Source organism: Hibiscus syriacus, unplaced genomic scaffold (assembly GCF_006381635.1).
Source record: "Hibiscus syriacus cultivar Baekdansim isolate YM2019G1 unplaced genomic scaffold, ASM638163v2 tig00000715_pilon, whole genome shotgun sequence".
In the NCBI taxonomy this organism is placed as follows: domain Eukaryota; kingdom Viridiplantae; phylum Streptophyta; class Magnoliopsida; order Malvales; family Malvaceae; genus Hibiscus; species Hibiscus syriacus.
In genome coordinates this window covers 1,267,711-1,273,710 of record NW_024061811.1, presented here as the reverse complement: position 1 = coordinate 1,273,710, position 6,000 = coordinate 1,267,711, and the positions used below count along the sequence as shown (strand labels likewise).

Below are 6,000 nucleotides of genomic sequence, written 5' to 3'. Positions count from 1 at the left end.
TATTTTTTATTATAATTATTATCGTCCTTTTAATCCTTCGTCAAGTTAGTATGCACGTAGAGTTTTTATTATTATTTGCTTTTATCTTGAGCTGTCATTGAAAATCCCTGGCTCTTAATAATCTCAGTGACCAAAAATTATAGATAATATACGATTTTGACTAATTTTTTTTGGATTTGCGAAAATGACCAACAAAATTGCAATGCGATCTCTAATTCGCATTGCGATATCCACTATCGCAAATTCGCGTTGCGATTTTTCATTTCGCGTTGCGATTTTCCAGTTCGCGTTGCGATAGTTGAAAATCGCGTTGCGATAGTTGAAAATCGCATTACGATAGTTGAAAATCGCGTTGCGATTTTCCATTTCGCGTTGAGATTTTCCATTTCGCGTTGCGGTAGTCTACAGTTGTCGTTGCGATTTTCCAAATTCGTTACGAAAATTCGTTGTCCTTAAATTTTTTAATATTCTAATTTCACTCCTAAATTGTGATTCTCGTTTTAATTAATCCTCAAACTTTTATACATTCTAATTTCATCCCTAAGTTTTGACTCTCTTTCTAAATTGGTCCCCAAACTTTTAAATATTCCAATTTCATCCTCAAATTCATCCAAATATGTAATTAGTTTTAGATGTGGTTTAACCTAATTTTTTTCAAACATATAAAAATATAACCTGGTCTAACGAATTTATTAACAAGGGATGTGATTAGTATATACGTATAGTTTGGGATGAAATTGGAATGTTCAAAAAGTTTGGGAACCAATTTAGAATGAAGGTCATAGTTTGATAATGAAATTGAAATGTTAAAAAGTTTGAGGACTAATCTAAAGTGAGAGTCATAGTTTATGGATGAAATTGTAATATTTAAAAGTTTAAGGACTAATTTATAATGAGAGCCATGCTATGAGGAAATGTGATGCAATTAGCTCTTAATAATAATGTAAAGTAAAAAATGTGTTCAGTTTGATCCAAGAATTGTGTTGGTTTGAATGATTTGAATTGGATCAAATCACAACCAATTATTTATTTTGTCAAAGTCGTCCCACTTGTCCCTTCAACCTTTCTTCTGCATCATTCCCTGCAACTTTGTTTGATTTCTTCATCTTCATTTTTCATCTAATTTCCTTTTCTAATTAACGAAACAATAAACAAATTAAACGACGGTCAAACTCAATACCTCAGCTTTATGTTCAAAGCTTATGCCAATTTAGCGTTGACATTTGTATTATATTATAAATATATATCTGCTTCTAAAGTCTTTCCAAAACTAAGTGTGTGTATATATATATATATATATATATATATATATATATATATATTACTAATTACTTGAGAAACAATTCACTCGCTCTGGTTAACACCTTTGAAGAACTTGGGTTTTCGAAAGATTTGAAGTTGGGAGGAAAAGCAAAAGCAAAAACATGTCTACAGAAGGTGAAACACCTTCAAGATCATTGGAAGAAACACCGACATGGGCTGTTGCAGTTGTTTGTTTTGTCTTGTTTGTGATTTCAATAATCATCGAACATATAATCCATATGATAGGAAAGGTATCATTTATAGTCTGTTTTTTGCTTGTTCTAAGTTGATTTTCAGCCGCTGTTTTAATTAACCTTTTTTTTTACCAGTGTTTGAAGAAGAAACATAAACGAGCACTTTATGATGCTTTGGAAAAGGTTAAGTCAGGTAAAAAGTTAAACCTCAAGAAAATATCATAATATCATCCATTATTACTTAGCTTTAAAGCTTAATTTATAGGATTATTTAAAGCTAATCATTTTTCTTTTTGGTTTGGGTGACAGAGCTTTTGTTGCTGGGTTTTATATCGTTGCTCCTAACAGTAGGATCGGGTACCATAACTAGCATATGCATATCAGAGCGACTTGGATCTACTTGGCATCCCTGCCCTAAGAACCGAGAAGACAATTTAGCTGAAGACGCGTCAGAGAACGAACATCGCCGGAGACTTCTTACGATATCCAGTTCCGGTCGAGTTTTCCGGCGCTCATTGGCGGGAAGCTCAAACGACAAATGCGCTGATCAGGTATGGTATTAGTCTATACATTACATATCCCCTAGTCCTTCTTTAATTACGTGTTAATATGTTGTTAATTAATGAATTTACATTGCAGGGTAAAGTACCATTTATTTCATACGATGCTATCGACCAACTCCATTACTTCATCTTCGTTCTAGCCGTTGTTCATGTGCTTTACTGTATTCTTACACTCGGATTGGGCAGAACTAAGGTATCTAATTTATACAGTGTTATGTATAATAACATATGAACTCTTTGTATTGCTTTATCTTCCTAATTTCAAGGCCACGTTATACTTAAATAATTCTTTTGTGTGTGTATTTTTGTAATTATAGATGAGTAAGTGGAAGAGATGGGAAAAGGAAACTAGAACAATAGAGTACCAGTACACGCATGGTTAGTGCACATACAACTAATTTCTGTATTAAAGCTTGTTTTGGTTGTTTAATGAAAGTGATGGATTACTCAACAGATCCCGAACGATTTAGACTTGCAAGGGAAACATCATTTGGAAGAAGGCATTTGAGCTTTTGGACCAAAAACCCAATTCTAATGTGGATTGTAAGCACTTCTTTTAAAAACCATCCAGCTCAGTTGGTAGAGCACAAGGTTCTAAACCTTGAGGTCGTGGGATCAAGTCCCACGGAGGGCATTTCATAATTTGGAGGTCTCCTACGGAAGCTGCTCTCAACCTGGTGTTGGGGGCAGCCTACTATCTTACCTCCCCCTTACCCCATACATATGGGAAAAAAGGGACAGCCATTACATTCTTAAATAGACTTAAATTTAAAGTTTAGAGAAATATTATTAAAAGACATAATTTTGTACTTCGAATCTCAAATAAAATCTAAATTAGACGTGAATTATTAAAAAAATTAATTATCAAAAATTATTTTCTCGGAAAAAATAATCTTACTTTTTAGTTATTTTTGCAGGTTTGTTTTTTTAGACAATTTGTTAGATCGGTCTCTAAAGTTGATTATTTAACCCTTCGGCATGGATTTATTATGGTATTTTATTATTATTTTTATATATAAATTATTTTCAATTACCTTTTAGATTCCTACCATTTCAATTTTAATTTTCTTAACCTAGTAATTAATTATAAGCAATCTTCAAATTTATTTATATATTCATTCACAGGCACACTTGGCTCCTCAAAGCCAAAAACAATTTTAATTTTCAAAAATACATAAAGAGATCATTGGAAGAAGATTTCAGTGTTGTTGTTGGCATCAGGTAATTATTACTCAATTTTTTTTATAAATATAAATTTATGTTCATTCTATTTCTTATCCTTATACTTCATTTTCCCACCTCTTTTTCGATCTAATTTTCCAGTCCTCCAATATGGTTCTGTGCTGTACTCTTCCTACTCTTCAACCCTCACGGTAAGTGCGCGTGTATATATGTATATTGTAATTTAAAAATAAAGAAAGAAAAACTGAATTAAAAAAAATCTAGGGTTATATTTTAAAAAATTGTTTTTAAGAAATACTATTCATCTATTTGTTAATTTTATGGTGCAGGATGGCACTCTTATCTGTGGCTGCCATTTATCCCCTTGATAGTAAGAACATAATAGTTTTACCTTATAATTATAAATGTTGGAGTGAGTGAGATCCAACGGTTGCGATTTGGTGATAACCATGCAGGTGATCCTGTTAGTGGGGACAAAGCTCCAGGTGATAATAACCAAAATGGCTCTAAGAATTCAAGACAGAGGAGAAGTGGTGAGAGGAGTGCCCGTCGTTGAGCCCGGCGACGACCTTTTCTGGTTCAACCGCCCCCGGCTCCTCCTCTTTCTCATCAACATCGTTCTTTTTCAGGTATTATTTCAACATTTCTTTCTTAATATAATGAATTCTCGTAAAAAATCTTATAACTCCCAAATTTACTTTCTTATTGTTCCCAGAATGCCTTTCAGCTTGCATTCTTTGCGTATACTTGGGTACGTTACAGTATTACTTTTCGCGCCCTTTTCCCCTCTGCTGAATATTTTTTGGTGAATAATTAATGTTTTTCTGTATATATATTTTTTTTTCTTTTTTTACAGTATGAATTTGGGATAAGTTCTTGCTTTCACGAGGACTTGGCAGATTTAGTCATCTCAATTTCGATGGGGTAAAAAACATTTTAAAATTATCCTACCTACAATCAATCATGACTGCGTAAAATTATTGCTCTAATAGACTTGTAACTTTATTTAATTTTTTAAATAGGGTCGTCATTCAAATTCTTTGCAGTTACGTCACTCTTCCTCTTTACGCCCTTGTTACTCAGGTAATCAAAACTATATATATATTTTGACCTTTATTTAAACTATATTTTCAACGTTCTAGATAATAATACTCTATGATTGCATATTTTTTAATTTGTGTAATATAATTAGTTGGTTTATTTATTAATTTTTACTATAATCAGATGGGTTCAAACATGAAACCAACCATATTTAATGAAAGAGTAGCCACTGCTCTAAAGAATTGGCACCAAACGGCTAGGAAACACGTCAAGGACAACAAGGGTTCGGTCACGGGTACTCGTTTCTCTAGCCTACCCAACACCCCATCACACCAAGCATCCCCGGTTGACCTCTTGAAGCACTACCGGAGCGAAATGGACCCCATCCATGATTCTCCCGGGAGATTGAGTTTCGATAGATTGAGTTTCGATGTCGAGCGATCCGAAACAGATTCTCCGTCCATCTCCTACCACAATCATGCTGATGGTTCATCGTCTCACGATCCTAACACGCTGGTGCAAGTTCAAAGGAGTGTCGATAGAGATGCAAAGGAGCCAAATTCAAGTGAAGTACGTGAACCCGTACACCATGCAATCAACATCGTGCCCAAAGAATTTTCATTCGAGAGAAGAACGAGTATATGAAATACATATATATTTGTTGGATCACCCCATATAGAATATAATATTTTTCCTCGTAACATAAATTTAAATATTGAAGTTGAAATTCAATCTATTTCTAAAGGAATAAACAAACAAACTATTTGTAATATTTGTAGAAAGAAAAGCCTGCGCAAACAATGACAACAAAAGGCATAAAAGTGCTAACCCAGGCCCAGGTGCAGTCGGTTTTTTTATAGTCTGGTACCGCTTTAACAAAGGAAATTTCATCACTGTGCCATAAAACGACAATTCTCGCCTCGATGATCATCCCCCCACAGTTTTACAAAACACTTTCACTATACAGCGGCTGATATACCCCATGTTTTCTTTATGGTTCCCCTCCTTTAAAAGCAACTTCATTGTTTGTAAAATGCAACTTTTATCATTTGGTGTGAAGAAGATCGATCAGAAGGAGAATGATGGAGAAGATGGTGGAGAGATGGGTAGGAAAACTGAGTCGGCAATGTTATGCGGTGTTTTGTTTGAGTGTACTGCTCGCTTCGGTCACAATTTCTCACTTCGTCTGTCAGCCTCATCCCGAAGATGCTCGTCAACGAACTAAGCGTCGCCTCCGTCCTTTGCATGGATCTTTCTCTTGTTAACGGAAGGAAGCTCCTCTCTTTATCACACTCACTCTAAACCCCGTTCATTTTTCTTTTTGTCAATCGTCTTTCTTGTAAATAAAAGGTTTTAGATATGGCTGTACTGTTTCTTGTGATCAATTGAATGCAATGAGGAGCGGAAGTGTGTTCATTAATTATCTTTAACTCAAAAGTAGCCATCCGATTGTGCGATTTAAGCTCGAGTTCATTGCCAATATATATAACAGCACATGAACAACAGCTAGATTTTTCTTGGAAAAACAGAGGAGAAATGGAGTGGATGTTGATGATTGTTCTTCTTCGATTTGATTTGGGTTTAACTTTGTATTGAATTTTGGGCTGCGTAGCTTAAGGTACAAGTTTCCAAAAGCTGGTGGCTCGTAAGTTGGTCCATTGGGCCCTTTGGCATCAATGTTATCCTTTACTTAACCGTCAATGTCAACCACCATTCAT

General features: G+C 34.6%; 1 pseudogene; it reads left to right on the top strand.

Moving 5' to 3' along the window:
* The first annotated feature begins 1,359 nt into the window (after positions 1 to 1,359).
* LOC120211515 lies at positions 1,360 to 4,941 on the top strand (annotated as a pseudogene).
* The last annotated feature ends 1,059 nt before the right edge of the window (positions 4,942 to 6,000 follow it).